The sequence below is a fragment of the Palaemon carinicauda genome, chromosome 23 (assembly GCF_036898095.1).
Source record: "Palaemon carinicauda isolate YSFRI2023 chromosome 23, ASM3689809v2, whole genome shotgun sequence".
NCBI classification, from domain to species: domain Eukaryota; kingdom Metazoa; phylum Arthropoda; class Malacostraca; order Decapoda; family Palaemonidae; genus Palaemon; species Palaemon carinicauda.
This window is the reverse complement of record NC_090747.1, coordinates 37674688-37689687: the sequence shown is the minus strand read 5'-3', so window position 1 is coordinate 37689687 and position 15000 is coordinate 37674688.

Genomic DNA, 15000 nt, shown 5'->3' with positions numbered 1-15000 from the left:
TGATCTACATGTTAATCTTTGGCAACGACATGCAATTAGTTCATCATACGTGTTGCATAAGATTTTTCATATTTCTGCCCATCCTTTACATTCAGCTCTTTCCCGTATATTATCATCCTATGTTTAATGCTAGGTATGAAGTTAATCTTAATAGTCATGCCTTCTCCATCATAAAGCTAAATACTATACACTATTTTAGAAGTTTTATTCCAGATGCGGCGAAGCTGTCGAATGATCTTACTAATCAAGTAGTTGACTCTGTAGAATTTAAAAAATTCATACCTGCAGCAAATGTTTTGATGTTGAAAAGACTGGCATAAGTCTCTTTCTATAGTTTATATATGAAAGATATGTTTTAATGTTACTATTTTTAAATACATTTCTTTTAATTCTCCATTACTTCCCGTTTAATTCCTGTTTCCTTATTTCCGTTCCTTAGATTTCCTTAGATTTGCTATATCTGTACCGTGGAGCATTACCGTTCTTACCACAGTCTTTTGGAATTTTCGTTTTAGGCCTTGGTGGCACAAAGACACAGCTCTCCAGTTGTTCCAGCCTCTCTGTGTAGTCTTTTACTTTACCTTCAATACTTCCACCAACACTGATTGTGGATTTCAGGTACTGAAACTTGCCTACTCTCTTTGTTTCACCTCCATCTAGCCTGTTACTTTCTCTACCATCGCTCTCATTGGGGGATCGCATGTATTTTGTCTTGATCCGGCTTATTCTCATTCCTCTGTCCTGTAGTGCTCCTCTCCACCATTCTAGCCTCATTTCCCGGTCTTCCCTTCTCTCAGCACAAAAAAAAAATTATAACATCTGCATATATTATCCTCCATGGTACTGCCTCTCTAACTTCTTCAGTGTTAGCAATTATTACTATATAGAAAATTATTGCACTAAGTACTGATCCCTGGTGCAATCCTGCTCTCAACTCAAATCCTTCCGGCAATCCATCAGTGCTCCTCACTCTGGTATACACCTTGGAGCAGCCACACATACTTTTCTGGGACCATATCCTTTCTCAGAAAGCTGGATACTTTTTTTATTGGGACTCAGTAATAAGCCTTTTCAAGGTCTATGAACATCGAATATAAATTTCTTTGCTTTTTCTTGAATTTTTCCAACATTTGCCTCTTACAAAAGATTCTATCTGTGGTGTCATTTCCTTTCATAAATCCCGTTTGTTCTTTTCCTTTTTAAACCTCTCCTCTCATTCTGCCATCCAATATCATTTCCAAATTCTACCTGGTGTAGGACGCCATTTTGATACCCTGTAGTTACCACTCTCTTGAACATCCAGTTTACCTTTGAAAACTGGGATCAATATACATCCTCACGACTCTTCTGGTATCTTTTCTTTCTCGAGTACCTTTATCATTAGAACGTATAACATATCCACCACCTCATCTCCTATTGCCTTCCATCCTTCTACAGCGATCAAGTTTGGTCTTTTTGTTATATCATTCTTCATCTTTTTCAGCGCATCTCTTACCTGTTGCCTATAAAACACCATTACCATGCCCATATTCATCTTTCCTTACTTGTGTTTTATTTTCTTTATTTAATAGGTGTCCAAAGTAATCTTTCCTTAGCTTCAAGAAGTCTTCTTCTTTTTTAAGTACCATAGCATATCTACCATACATTTGCTTAATGAGTATAATATCTTTTGGAGTTCTATTTCTTGCTTTTGACAGTTTGATATTTTTTTTCGTTCCTTAATTGTTCCCTAGCTCATTATACATTTCAGCATTATGAACTAGCCTTAGCTTGGGCTAATATTTTCTTTACCTCAATGTTTTTCTCTATAAATCTATCTCTCTCCTCCTGTATCTGTGATTCTTCCCATCTATTATTTGTCTACTTCTTACCATTCACTGCTTGCTCAATGTCTATATCCCATCCTCAGCTCCCCTTTTCCTCCCACACAATACCAGATGTCTCTCCTAGTACTACTTTTACATGCCTTCTCATTACTGCTACATCATTTTACATTCATTCCTGAACATCTCCAATTTCTAAGTTAACATCTCCCAAACTCCACTAGAAAAAAGTACCACACATAGATGTCGAACGTCCATGGGACTCAAGAGTGGAAGATCCGAGGAAAGAAAATATAGAACAGTTCCATATATATATATATATATATATATATATATATATATATATATATATATATATATATATATATATATATATATATATATATATAAATTGAATTAAGAAGACTATGGAATATGTAAGTTGAAGTGGTACCAATCATTAAAATAATAATAATAATAATAATAATAATAATAATAATAATAATAATAATAATAATAATAATAATAATAATAATCGAAAACTGTAGTGATTTTATTGAAAAGAAAAATCATTTTACTTTTTCGCAATGCACCTTCAGCATAAGATTAACTTTCTAATCAATGGGGCCATTCACTCCAACGTTCCAATTTTGGACTCGGGCAATTAGCTTCCCTTTCTAACCAAACTGTCGACCATTTCTATTCCTGCATCATAGCGACGAAGCGATGCAATAATCAAGACTAACTCTCAATATCTGATCTTTTCCTAATCACTGAGCATTGGACCCAAAGAGTTTTCGTATCGTGTTATTTGAAAGGAATATATCTCTAGTATTCTTTTTAATTGGTAATTATGAAAAGTGAGTTTTTTCCTCAATTACAGTACATTTATGAGAAAAGTATGCATATGGAACGAAGATAATAAATGGTTATACGAAAATTCGCTCTTCGTGAGATTTTTTTCTGACTACTGGTTGGATAGTCCCTGAAATTTCAAGCTTGAATATAATTTCTTTACTGTATCATTTACGTACGTTTTATCGACTGCATTAAGGGAGTATAATTTTTCATTGTATATATGCCTACTCTTTTCTTTAATCATTCTAAAATTATCCACGTCCCAAAAAATTTACTTTTGCTGACCTTATAACATTTGTAATTCTAATGCCTTTAGTTTCGTAGTAGGGTTAAATCTCTTTATTCTTAACACAATGTCGATATCTTCATATTGAAATATCTCATTAAGCTTAGAACCACTGCTCTATTCCTTCACTCATTAACCAAAAACAATGGGAAAAAAATAAACTACTCTCTTAGGATCCATCCTCATGACGTTAATCTATTCACCACTACAGTGTGTGAATGCATCCGGGATTGGTATATACTAATAAACAATTTTTGTTTTTCTCAACAGAGATACATGTTCTTTTGGATAAAATTTTCTGTTATATACTGTCTATGCGTAGGTAATCTTGATGTTCTTAGAAAATATATTACTTGTTTTTTCACTGACACACACAAATAAAAAAAAAATACCGTTTCTCATTAAAGAGGAAAATAATATATCTAATCATGCTAATGGTTATGCAATACTAACTTCTAACTCTTGGTACCCCTGAGACTGTCGAACGCAGAAATTCGATGGGTCAGATATAATCTAAAGGTACTGTGATGGACATGTTTAGCCCAAAATTCTGTTTAGACAGGGGTCAGGATGGTAAGCAGTATGTTATTGTATTGCCCGCTTTAATCTGATGCAGCCTGGGATAATCAGATTTGCTGGACCTTTTATGTACACTTTCATAATACTATCTACTCGTGTAATCTCCAACAAACTGAATTTTGATCGAAAATTTTCAACTTAATTATGAACTTTCTTTCCTTTTTGGATTTTAGAATACAAGGGGAGGATGAGTTCAGGGAGTATAATATACTTATAAGGAGTTATTTTCATGGCGTAGATTAAAATAAGATCTGTTCATATGTAATAATTGTCATTTTCTAAGTTTTGTTACTTTCGTAGTCGATCAAACCTGCCGCGTCGATGGTCTCGCACTGAACCGTCAACGAGAAACACCAAGCTCCCAATCATGAATAAAGTTACATTCCATAATAGATACACATACACACACACACACGAACATACATACACGCACACACACACATATATATATAGATATGTATATATATATATATATATATATATATATATATATATATATATATATATATATATATATATATATATATATATATATATATATATATATATATTCTTTATGCTATACAGTTATATATTCATTCTTTATGTTATATAGTTATGTATGATTTTAACTTTTTGATTTTACTAGATATATAATACTCTTTTCTATGATTATAACTTAGACAAAATCAAACTTCCTCGCTACGAAAACGACAAGTGTGATTCACCAGATTGGACTTTATCATAAATACAAAAATAGATAAAAGAATTGTGTCATGTTAAAAGGCTTTAACAATACAGTGATTAAATTATATTTACGCTTGTAACATATATTAGTCTCTTTTTTTCCAGTGAAATCCACTTTTATTTCAAAACATTAGACAGAAGATGTCCTGTAGCACTTTTATAGTTTTTTTTTTTTTTTTTTTTTTACCAATTTCATATGTTTAGTCTTCAAAGGCTTTTCAAGTAATAATAATGATAATAATAATAATAATAATAATAATAATAATAATAATAATAATAATAATAACAGTACGATAAAAAAACGTTGGAGAAGAAAAAGATTTGATAATTTAAATCATAAACCTTTTTTTTTTTTTAACTGAATCTCGTTTCAAAGGACTAGAAAAATTATATGATTTTCATATAAAAGGTTTAAAAACCTACCGATTCTGGAATTGGTGATTAAAAATGTAAGTGAGATAAGTAACAGTTTGCTGAAAGTTGAAGGTAAATATTGATATGCAAGATAACTATATCTCTGAACAAGATATACTACTGGACATTTTAATGATGCATTAAAGATAAGATGAGTCATCAATAATAATATATTATTGCAAGGTCTTTTTTGATATTTTCTAGAAAATATTAAAACTATAAATGGCCAGTTTCTATAATTATCTTAAATTTTTTAATTTTTCTTGGAGGTTTTACTTATTTTTTCTCCGATTCGAATACGTAAAAAAGATTTAAATATCTGATGCTAATAGGTATCATTTCCTATTTTCTATATTGCTAATTTTAATTGCCTTTTTTTACAGGCTAGAGATCAGGATATATAACAAAACACAAAAACCTAGGGTTATGATATTTTCATAACTGCTATAGCAACTAAAACTACTGGAAGAAATATCATTATTATTATCATTATTATTATTATTATTATTATTATTATTATTATTATTATTAGTAGTAGTAGTAGTAGTAGTAGTAGTAGTAGTAGTAGTAGTTTTATTATTATTATTATTATTATTATTATTATTATTATTATTATTAATAATAATAAATTTTTTTTTATTATTATTATTATTATTATTATTATTTTTATTATTATTATTATTTTTATTATTATTATTATTGTTATTATTATTAATATTATTATTGCTCGGGTTAATGCGAATGTATTTTTCATTGAAATTTTATTTGGGAATACTATATGTAAATTTATGAAGACAGCTTTCTGGCAACAAATTATATGTATAGCGCTGAAGAAATGTGTTGTTGATAAATATATATATATATATATATATATATATATATATATATATATATATATATATATATATATATATATATATATATATATATATATATATATATATATATATATATTTATATCAGATTTTAAAACAAAGCGAAAAATCTATTTTTGGGTGAGGTACCCATGTCATCCTGATGGAAGTTCCTTCATTAGTAGCTTCCTAGGTTTTATTTTACTACAGTGATATATCCCAGAGAATTTACCAAAGGTATCCAGAATTCTAACTCCTAGAGCGAATATCCCTTAAAATTGGATATCGCGTAATCAGAGGACGTACTCTTGAAACGTCTCATAGCTATCTACACCCCTAATAGCGTTTCCGCTTCGAGAGGGAAAAAGTGGCAAGAATATAGGAGAGTCGTTAAAGAGTCAATGCTCTCGACACTCCTACTGTACTGTAAATAGTGCGCTGAATCGCCACCGCGAGGCGCCACCAAGCCATTCTTTGTAGCTTTGTAGGTGTTGCAGATACAGTACCATAGGGAGAGATTCATTATCCTTTTGTCAAAAAGAGGGTGGGTCCATCAGGACATAGCTACCTCACCCAAAAATAGATTTTTCGCTTCACTTTAAAATCCGTTTTTTGGGCTCGGGCCATGTCGTCCTAATGGAAGTTTACCAGAGCATTAATGTATCTGTTGATTTTCAAATGTGCTGTTATCTCGAGATAAATATTTCCTATTTGGTCTTTTAGACCTAGAGACACTTGATGTTACCGTTATACATCAATTAACTGATCATAAACTATGTCAGTTCTTCCTGCCCCCTACACGGAAGAGTCTGGGTAGACTCTAGGAAAAAAACTCGAGGATTGGGAGTTCAAGGAACAATCTAGCAAACAGTTTGTATATTAGTGTCATCATATACATAAGTATACTATAGTTTGTACTTAGATGGTATATCTCTGTATAGGTTACTGATACCTCCCAAGTCTGGCTGAAAAGAGACAGACAGGTTTACATACGTGTAGGAAACCTTAGTTCAGTAAAATGAACAGTTTAGTACAATCAGTTCTTACCTGTTTGCTTGGAACAGTCTTAACCTTAGTTCCCCAATATTTTCTTAAATATTAAAAGAATCAAGGATGCTCTGACTTTATTCTTAATCTAGAATGTTTGGGTCGAAAGAGACACAAAGATTCCTTCTATTGTTTATTACAAAAATAGAAATCATGAATGTATTCAATTACATCTTATGTAGAACAATTCTGCATAAAAAGCATAAATAGTAATAACAGAATTAAAATAAGTTTCACCTGAAAAGGGAAAACATTAGCCATTTTAACCCTGGATAGGTACGGTCCTCGGACACCCCTTTAAGGGTATACTCGGACGCGAACGACCCCAACGCCAAAAAAAATTCTTGAAAAATCAGTTTTTGCAGTAACCTCCTTTTTTCTTTTGCCAAAAAAAACTTCAATGAATGCTTAAAACAACTGTAAAGATAAATACTACTCATCTGCAGAAAAACTATTTATTATAAATATTTTAAAAAATTAAGTAGAAAAAAAAAGACCTGACATAAAAATTCATAAAAAAAGGGTTTATACATATATACACAAATCCTTCTAGGAATTGATTCTTGAATGTTTAGGACACATCTTGATGTATTTTGGATGAAGTCAGACCCATGGGGGTGAAGATCTGAAATGAGAAAAAAGGGTAACTTTTTTTGGCCAAAAAAAATTGTCCAAATTTCATGAATTTTTTTGGGTACCCAAATGAAATAGGAAGTGGCTAATTTTTTTAGGGAATAAACATGTGTTATCCTAAAATAGAAATATGTAAAAAAATCTTCATTATTTTGTAAATTACATTTATATCTGGGGCCATATCTAAAGGTAATTTTTTGAGTACTTGGAAATTTCGTAAAAAAATACATATATTTAATATATAATATGATATTTATGCAGGTAAAAATATACCAAAATATCACAAATTCTATAGGGAACAAGAATATATATAGATAGGGCAGCTTACGCTTCGGATATGTCCACAAAATGGCCGCCAACCACACTGACTCAGACTCCCTAATCTGCCACTTGAAATGTAGGAAGGGTATGTCAATTTCAAGGTGTTATTTACTAATCTAATTATTATTGGATATGCATAAAAATTGTATGGTGGGTTGCTGGATAATTGTCGATTATTTTACGACTATAAAATTAAAATTCTGACCCAAAACATTTTTTTTGAAGGGAAATAAAATCGAAAAAAAAAATGTAAAACAATATTTTAGCTAAAAAAATTTGATGATATTCAATCAAAAAAAAAGTAAACAGAATTTTCCGACAAATAAACATCTAGAGGAATCATTACTCTGTGATAGTTCCTTAGTACGTAGTAATTTTGAAAGAATTGGGAAAAAACGAAAAAATGGCAATCACCGGAAAATCGAACACATACCTATATATACGCCATATCTGGCTAAAAAAAAGATAGGCATGGGTAGCCAGATCATCTAGAATCACTTTCCAACACTATAAAAATATAAGTTTTGCGACACTACTTGCCAATTCCTTACGGTAACATGACTAAGCAAAAAAATGCAAAACAAATAAAAAGGGGCACTCGTGGAAAAATGGCCATTCAAATATACGGCATTTCAGAAAAAAAAAATTTCAGCCACGTGCTAGGCAAACCATCAAGGCATATTTTCCGACAAATAAACATATAAATGAAATATTACTCTGTGATAGTTCCTTAGTACGTAGTAATTTTGAAAGAAATGGGAAAAAACGAAAAAATGGCAATCACAGGAAAATCGAACACATACTTATATATACGCCATATCTGGCTAAAAAAAAAATAGGCATGGGTAGCCAGATCATCTAGAAACACTTTCCAACACTATAAAAATATAAGTTTTGCGACACTACTTGCCAATTCCTTACGGTAACATGACTAAGCAAAAAAATGCAAAACAAATAAAAAGGGGCACTCGCGGAAAAATGCCCAACATTCTAATATACGGCATCTCAGATAAAAAAAAAAAGACATGCACGTGTTAGCCCAACCATCAAGGCACACTTTCTAACACATAAACATGAAAAAAAAATCAATAATATACGGCAATTCCTTACTACGTAGTAAATTTTTACAAATATTGAAAAAAAAACAGAAATTGGCAACCGCAGTTAAATACCCAATATACCAATAACTACGTCGTATCTGACAAAAACAAAATCACGCATGGGTAGCCAGATCATCTAGACACACTTTCCAACATTAAAAAAGCAAAAGTTTTACGACACTATTTTGCAATATCTTACGGAAAAATGACTTGGCAAAAAAATTAAAAAAAATTAAAAAGGGACACTCGCGGTAAAATGCCCGACATTCTAATATACGACATCTCAGATTAAAAAAAAGACATGCACGTGTTAGCCCAACCATCAAGGCACACTTTCTAACACATAAACATGAAAAAAAATGAATAATATACGGCAATTCCTTACTACGTAGTAATTTTTACAAATATTGAAAAAAAAACAGAAATTGGTAACCGCAGTTAAATACCCAATATACCAATAACTACGTCGTATCTGACAAAAACAAAGTCATGCATGGGTAGCCAGATCATCTAGACACACTTTCCAACACCAAACAAGCAAAAGTTTTACGACACTATTTGGCAATATCTTACGGAAAAATGACTTGGCAAAAAAATGAAAAAAAATGAAAAAGGGGCACTCGCGGTAAAATGGTCCTCGTGGTGATGAACGACATTTTAACTAAAAAAAAAAACATGCACATGGTAGCCAAACAATCCACCAAGACTTTCCACAACTGATAACCTATACAAGTTGCACCATTCTACGACAATTTCATAATACGTAATAACTTTGATAATTATGCAAACTACCTCAGAAGGGTAAACTCGGACGCGAACGACCCCGACGCGTCTCAGAAATCGGGGAAGGAGTACAGCTACAGCAATGCACATCTGGACACTACTAGAGCGTGTAGGGGAGACACCTCCTGCAGGTCGATCACCCACAAATTCAGTCACAGGGGTGAGTCACGTGAGAAAAACCTGTTTTTTTTTTACGCTCGGGGTCGCAAACGACCCACCGTACCTATCCAGGGTTTAAGGGAAATATAAGATTTCGCTATGCATTCTGTTGTTACTAGGAACACTGTGCATATAAGTATGCCTGGCTCTTGTGTCAGTCTATTATGCTTAATGTCACCTGTGTAGAGAGAACAGTCTATAGTGTTATCACTAAACACAATACTCGACATGATATGTCTTACGAGTCAATCATGTACACCCTTCACTAAAAGTCCCAATTAGTGCACTGTTCTTTGCAGTAATCAAGCGGCAGGCTTTATAATACTGCCTCCCGTCACCACATGAAAATTTTATTTCCTGTAATTGCTTTGCAGAGTGTTTGAAGAAAACTCTGGATGACTTCCATCCAGTATAAGCCCGAAGGTTTTTAAACGACATCGTCTGAAAGAAATTCAGAGACGAGGCAACTTTTCTCGGATCATGGCCTGCGGGTGTACTGTCTAGATCCGCTCTGAGCATAAAATAGGTGATTTTCGCCCTTAACTGTTTCAAGGATAATGTTGAACTAGACATCTCTCCCTTGAAAAGTGGACCTCCCTTAAAGTCTGAAATTCTACGAAGATAGACCTTTAGGCATTCCACTGGGCAGAGGGATGCTTCTTCCTTCAGAGGGCAGATTCTCCAAGGACCCCATATTTTAGTGGGTAGCTCGTTCTTGGCGAGAAACGTCTGATCCGGAAAGAGGTTCAGTTCTCCGGAATCTGTGAACTGAATGTGACCATCGTCCCTCGAGAGGGCCACTATTTCGCTAACTGTGGCTCCTGAGGCTAGTGCAAATAAGAATATCACCTTTTGAGTTGAGTCTTTCAGTGAGCAATCCTCATTGTTCAGAGTTGATGCTAAGTGAAGAACCTTATCCAAAGACCATGAAATGGGCTTTGGAGGAGCTGCGGGCCGAAGTTTAGCGCAGGCTTTTGGAATCTTGTTGAAGATTTCATTAGAAAAATCTACCTGGAAGGCGTATAGGATTTATCTGGCTAGGTCAGATTTGCATGTAGTAATCGTGTTGGCTGCTAAACCTTGTTCATGAAGATGGATGAAGAAGGACAAGCAGAAAACAGTAGAAATCTCCTTAGGTTTCTTCGCCTTGACAAAGGCCACCCATTTCTCCCAGGAAGACTCACATTGTCTTCTTGTTGACTTTGACTTATATTCTTCTAAGAAGTTAATACTTTCCCTAGAAATCCCAAACCGTTTCTTGACCGCTAGGGCGAGAAAATCATGAGATGAAGGTTCTGTGTTTTCTCTGATGAAGCTGAGACAGTCAATTGCTGCACTTGCCGAGTCAGAACTGGGTCCGGCCACGGGATCTGCTTCAGGTGTAGTTCCGTTATTAAAGGGAACCAAACACTGTTGGGCCACTTGTGGGCCACTATTGCTGCTATCTCCCGAAAGGATCTCAGTTTGTCGAGGACTTTCAGCAGAAGGCTGGTTGGAGGGAACAGGTAGATCTTGGATCACCTGTTCCAATCTATGGACATTGCGTCTGTTGCTTCCCCTAAAGGCTCCTCGTACGGGGCTACATACCGGGGTAGCTTCTTGTTGTCGCTTGTTGCGAAGAGGTCTATATGCAGTCCTGGGACTTTGCGTAGTATGAAGGGGAATGATTTTGCGTCTAAGGACCAATCTGACTCTATCGGGTTGACCCTGGATAGAGCGTCCGCTGTCACATTGCGGAACCCTTGAAGGTGGACTGCTGACAAGTGCCATATTTTCTTCTTCGCTAGACGGAGGATAGCCAGTATCACTTGATTTATGCATCTCATTACAACTTCGCTGTCTAGAACCAGACGGATGTGGATTGAGCAGCGAAGTTCCAGTTCCTTCAGAGAGAGAAGAACCACCATGGCTTCCAGAAAATTGACGTGGAAGGACTTGAAGAGGGGAGACCAGGTTCCCTGGACTTTCCGATGATGAGAGTGACCTCCCCACCCCTCTATTCAGGCGTCTGTGTGAACGGTGACTGCCGGTGGAGGTGGTTTCAGAGGTGCCTTGCTCTTCAGGTTCTTGGCTTTCGACCATGGTTTCAGTAGTGATCGCAGACGATTTGGAATCAGCCTTTGTAGATCTCTTCGAGCGTTTGATGCGTAGTTTCTCCAAACTCCTGATGCATCTTTAAATTGTTCTCCTGATGCATCTTTAAATTGTTCTGTCACTGAGGCAAACTGGAGGGACCCCAACACTCTCTCCTGTTGCCTTCTTGATATCCTGTCGGATTGAAGAATTCTCTTGAAAGATCCTGCTATCTCTATCCTCTTCTTTGATGGAATGGAAAGGCAGTGTAACTGTAAGTTCCAGTGGACGCCCAGCCACTTGAACTTTTGAAATGGAGATAGAAGAGACTTTTCCAAGTTGATCTTGAATCCTAAGTGTTCCAGGAACTGGATCACTTGCTTGGAGGCTTGTCTACACTCTTCCTCGGATGCTGCCCACACCAGCCAGTCGTCCAGGTAGGCTACTACCTGGATCCACTTTTAGGCGTAGTTGATGAATGACTGCATTCGCAAACTTGGTGAATACCCTTGGGGCTATGTTTAGAACGAAGGGCATGGCTCTAAAAACGTACTTTCTTTTCTGTAGTTTGAACCCTAGGTAGGGGGAAACTTGCCTGTTGATTGGAACATGCCAGTACACATCCGCCATGTCTATGGAGACTGTGTATGCCCGTTTAGGCAAAATGGTCCTTATGTGTAGAAGCGTCAGCATTCTGAACTTGAGTGGTGATAGGTCCAGAATTACTCTCAGCTTTTCCGAATCCTTCTGAACACAAAATAGCCTTCCTTGGAATCTGATGGACTTTGCCTTCCTTATAATTCTTTTGTTCAGGAGTTCCTGAACATATTCTTCCAGAATGGGGGTTGAAAGCTGGAAGAATTGAGGAAAGTTGGGTGGAGTTGAGCTCCAACTCCACCCTAGTCCGTTCTAGATTAGGCTGTAGGCCCAGGGATCGAAGGTCCAACGATCCCGGAAGAGGAGAAGTCTCCCTCCTACCGGTAGCATCTCACATGGAGTGCTGGTTAGAGGACTTGACCCCTTGGCCACGTCCATCTTTGTTACCCCTACCTCTGAAGGGGCGTCTAGATCATCCTCGAAAGGAACCTCGAGACTTCGGCTTAAAAGCCGTCTAATGGATTTCAAAAACTGGGGTGAACACCTGCGATTGGGTCGTCAGTGTTTGGGGCACCAGTTGGAAGGAGGTGGTTGGTTGTGCCACCGTCTGGGGCACCGTGGCCACGGGAAGCTGTTGCTGTTTTCTAGGCCGAGAGGGCACTCTTGGTCGTTTTGATTTATTCTTCGGCTGGGGACCCTCATCAGCGGAAGATTTTCTTTTTGAGGACAAGCCCCATTTGGAGAGGTGATTCCTGTTCTCCGTAGCGGCTTTGTCCACGACCTCTTTGACCACTTCGCTTGGGAAGAGGTTTTTTCCCCAGATATTGGAGTCTATGAGCCTCCTTGGTTTGTGTCTCACCGCAGCCGAGGTGAACATGAACTCTCTACAAATCCTTCGGGCTTTGATAAAGTTGTACAAGTCCTTGGTGACTGTCGTCAAATGAGATTTGGCGAAGACCATGTACATATCTGGGGTGTCCGAGATGCTTGCCATAGTCTCTAAGCCAGTGTGCAGAGACATGGAAACAGCAAGACGTTCCTTAGTCTCTTGTTCCCTGCGCAGGAGAGACTCCGACAGCTTTGGGAGGTCTTCGCCGAACTATCGTCCAGCAATATCTGCCTCCAGCTTCCCAACTGTGAAGGTGTTATGAACATCCTTACAGTCTTTATCATCTGATGGAAAAGCTAGGTAAAAGGGTCTACACTCCTCCAGTGTAGGGCAAGGTTTCCCTGCTTCAACTGCCTTTAAGGCTGCCTTAAACCCTTTGTCCATAAAGGGGAAGGCACGTTTGGGGTCAGCAATAAAGAATGAGTGCTTTTTGCTGAGAGCCGGCACCTTGTAGCTAGTAAAGGCCCTCTCTTTCAAGGTGGTCGTATATAAGGCCTGAGCCTTAGAGAGTTCGAAGACAATCGTCTCCTTTGGCTCTGTTTGCTCCTTGGATGCAGGTTCCGTCCTCAGACGGACATAGCAATCCGGGTAGGCCCCTTTGCTGGGCCAAAAGTCAATTTTCTCTACTGGGACAGTGCCCAGTTTCTCTGAGAGGAAGATCTCCCCCCCCCCTCCCCGACATTGGCATATGCTCTGCAGATCTCCAAGGATTAAAGTCAGAGAAAGCGGGGAGATCTTTGACGTTTAGCTTCTTCGGGGCTAAACGTGTTGCAACCCTCTGATGCATTTCCGTCCGAAAAGAAGCTCCTTTCTCGGACGATTTCTTCTGAATATCCTGCACCATAGACAGCAGTGAGTGCAACGTACTCGTGATGGAATCTAACTGGGGTGCAGTAGATGAAGTCGAAGGCACCGGCTCTGTCCCCGCGGCTGATGATACCAAAATCGTATCGGTCTTATCAACTTCGGCCTCAGGAGGTATGTCATCCTCCTGCTCCAGTTCTTCGACTAGGAGATTGTTCTCAGTCTCCTCTGAGACAACCGACATGTTGTCATCTAATTGGATGCCCTTCAAGGTGTCCAAAACATCAGATTCTATTGGAATCTGAACAAGGGGAATCTCAGGTTGAGCCTGGGGAATGATTGCATCCGCAGATGCCCTAGGGAAGGTATGGGCCAGAGGTGTTTTTCTGAAAACCTCTGACCCATTTTCACAGCGCGTCCCTTGCTGCATCCCTTGACTCATTAGACTTTTGATCATCAAAAGCCTCTTTTACCAGTTTGTTACAAACGGTACATACCTGTGGGTCCCAGTATTTGAGAGCCCCCTCGGTGACTGCGCAGCGAGCATGGGCCCTGCACACGTCATGGCCGTAGAAATTCTTGCTACGGACCTTGCAAAAGCTGTTCCCGCACACGGGATGCTTTTCCTGTAAAGAAAGAAAAGCATATACGTATTCAGTGAAATTCTCAGATTTCAGCATACATATTTTTTTTTTCTTTAAATATTAGCTTGGAGAGAGTAAGCTAGAAATAGGAAAGACACCTACTTGTGCTTCCTGTCCAGCCCATTGTTATAACCTCCTCCAATATTGAACAATAAATTCTTAAAGAATTTTGTATGTGATGATATCATTTGATATAAAGTGTCTTCTTAACACAATGTCCTAGGTTCAACATTGGGGGTAAGTTAATGGTCGATAACCATTAGGTGGTAGAGAGGATCATTCTCTTATGTGTGATGGTCTCACAATAGGCTGCCCATGAAGCACCTTGTAGGTTGGAAAAACTATTTGGGCTACAGCACTGACTGGCGGCGGCATGCCGCCAGACCTGCCGGCCTGCCGGAACATGCCGGGCCTGCCGACATATGCCGGGC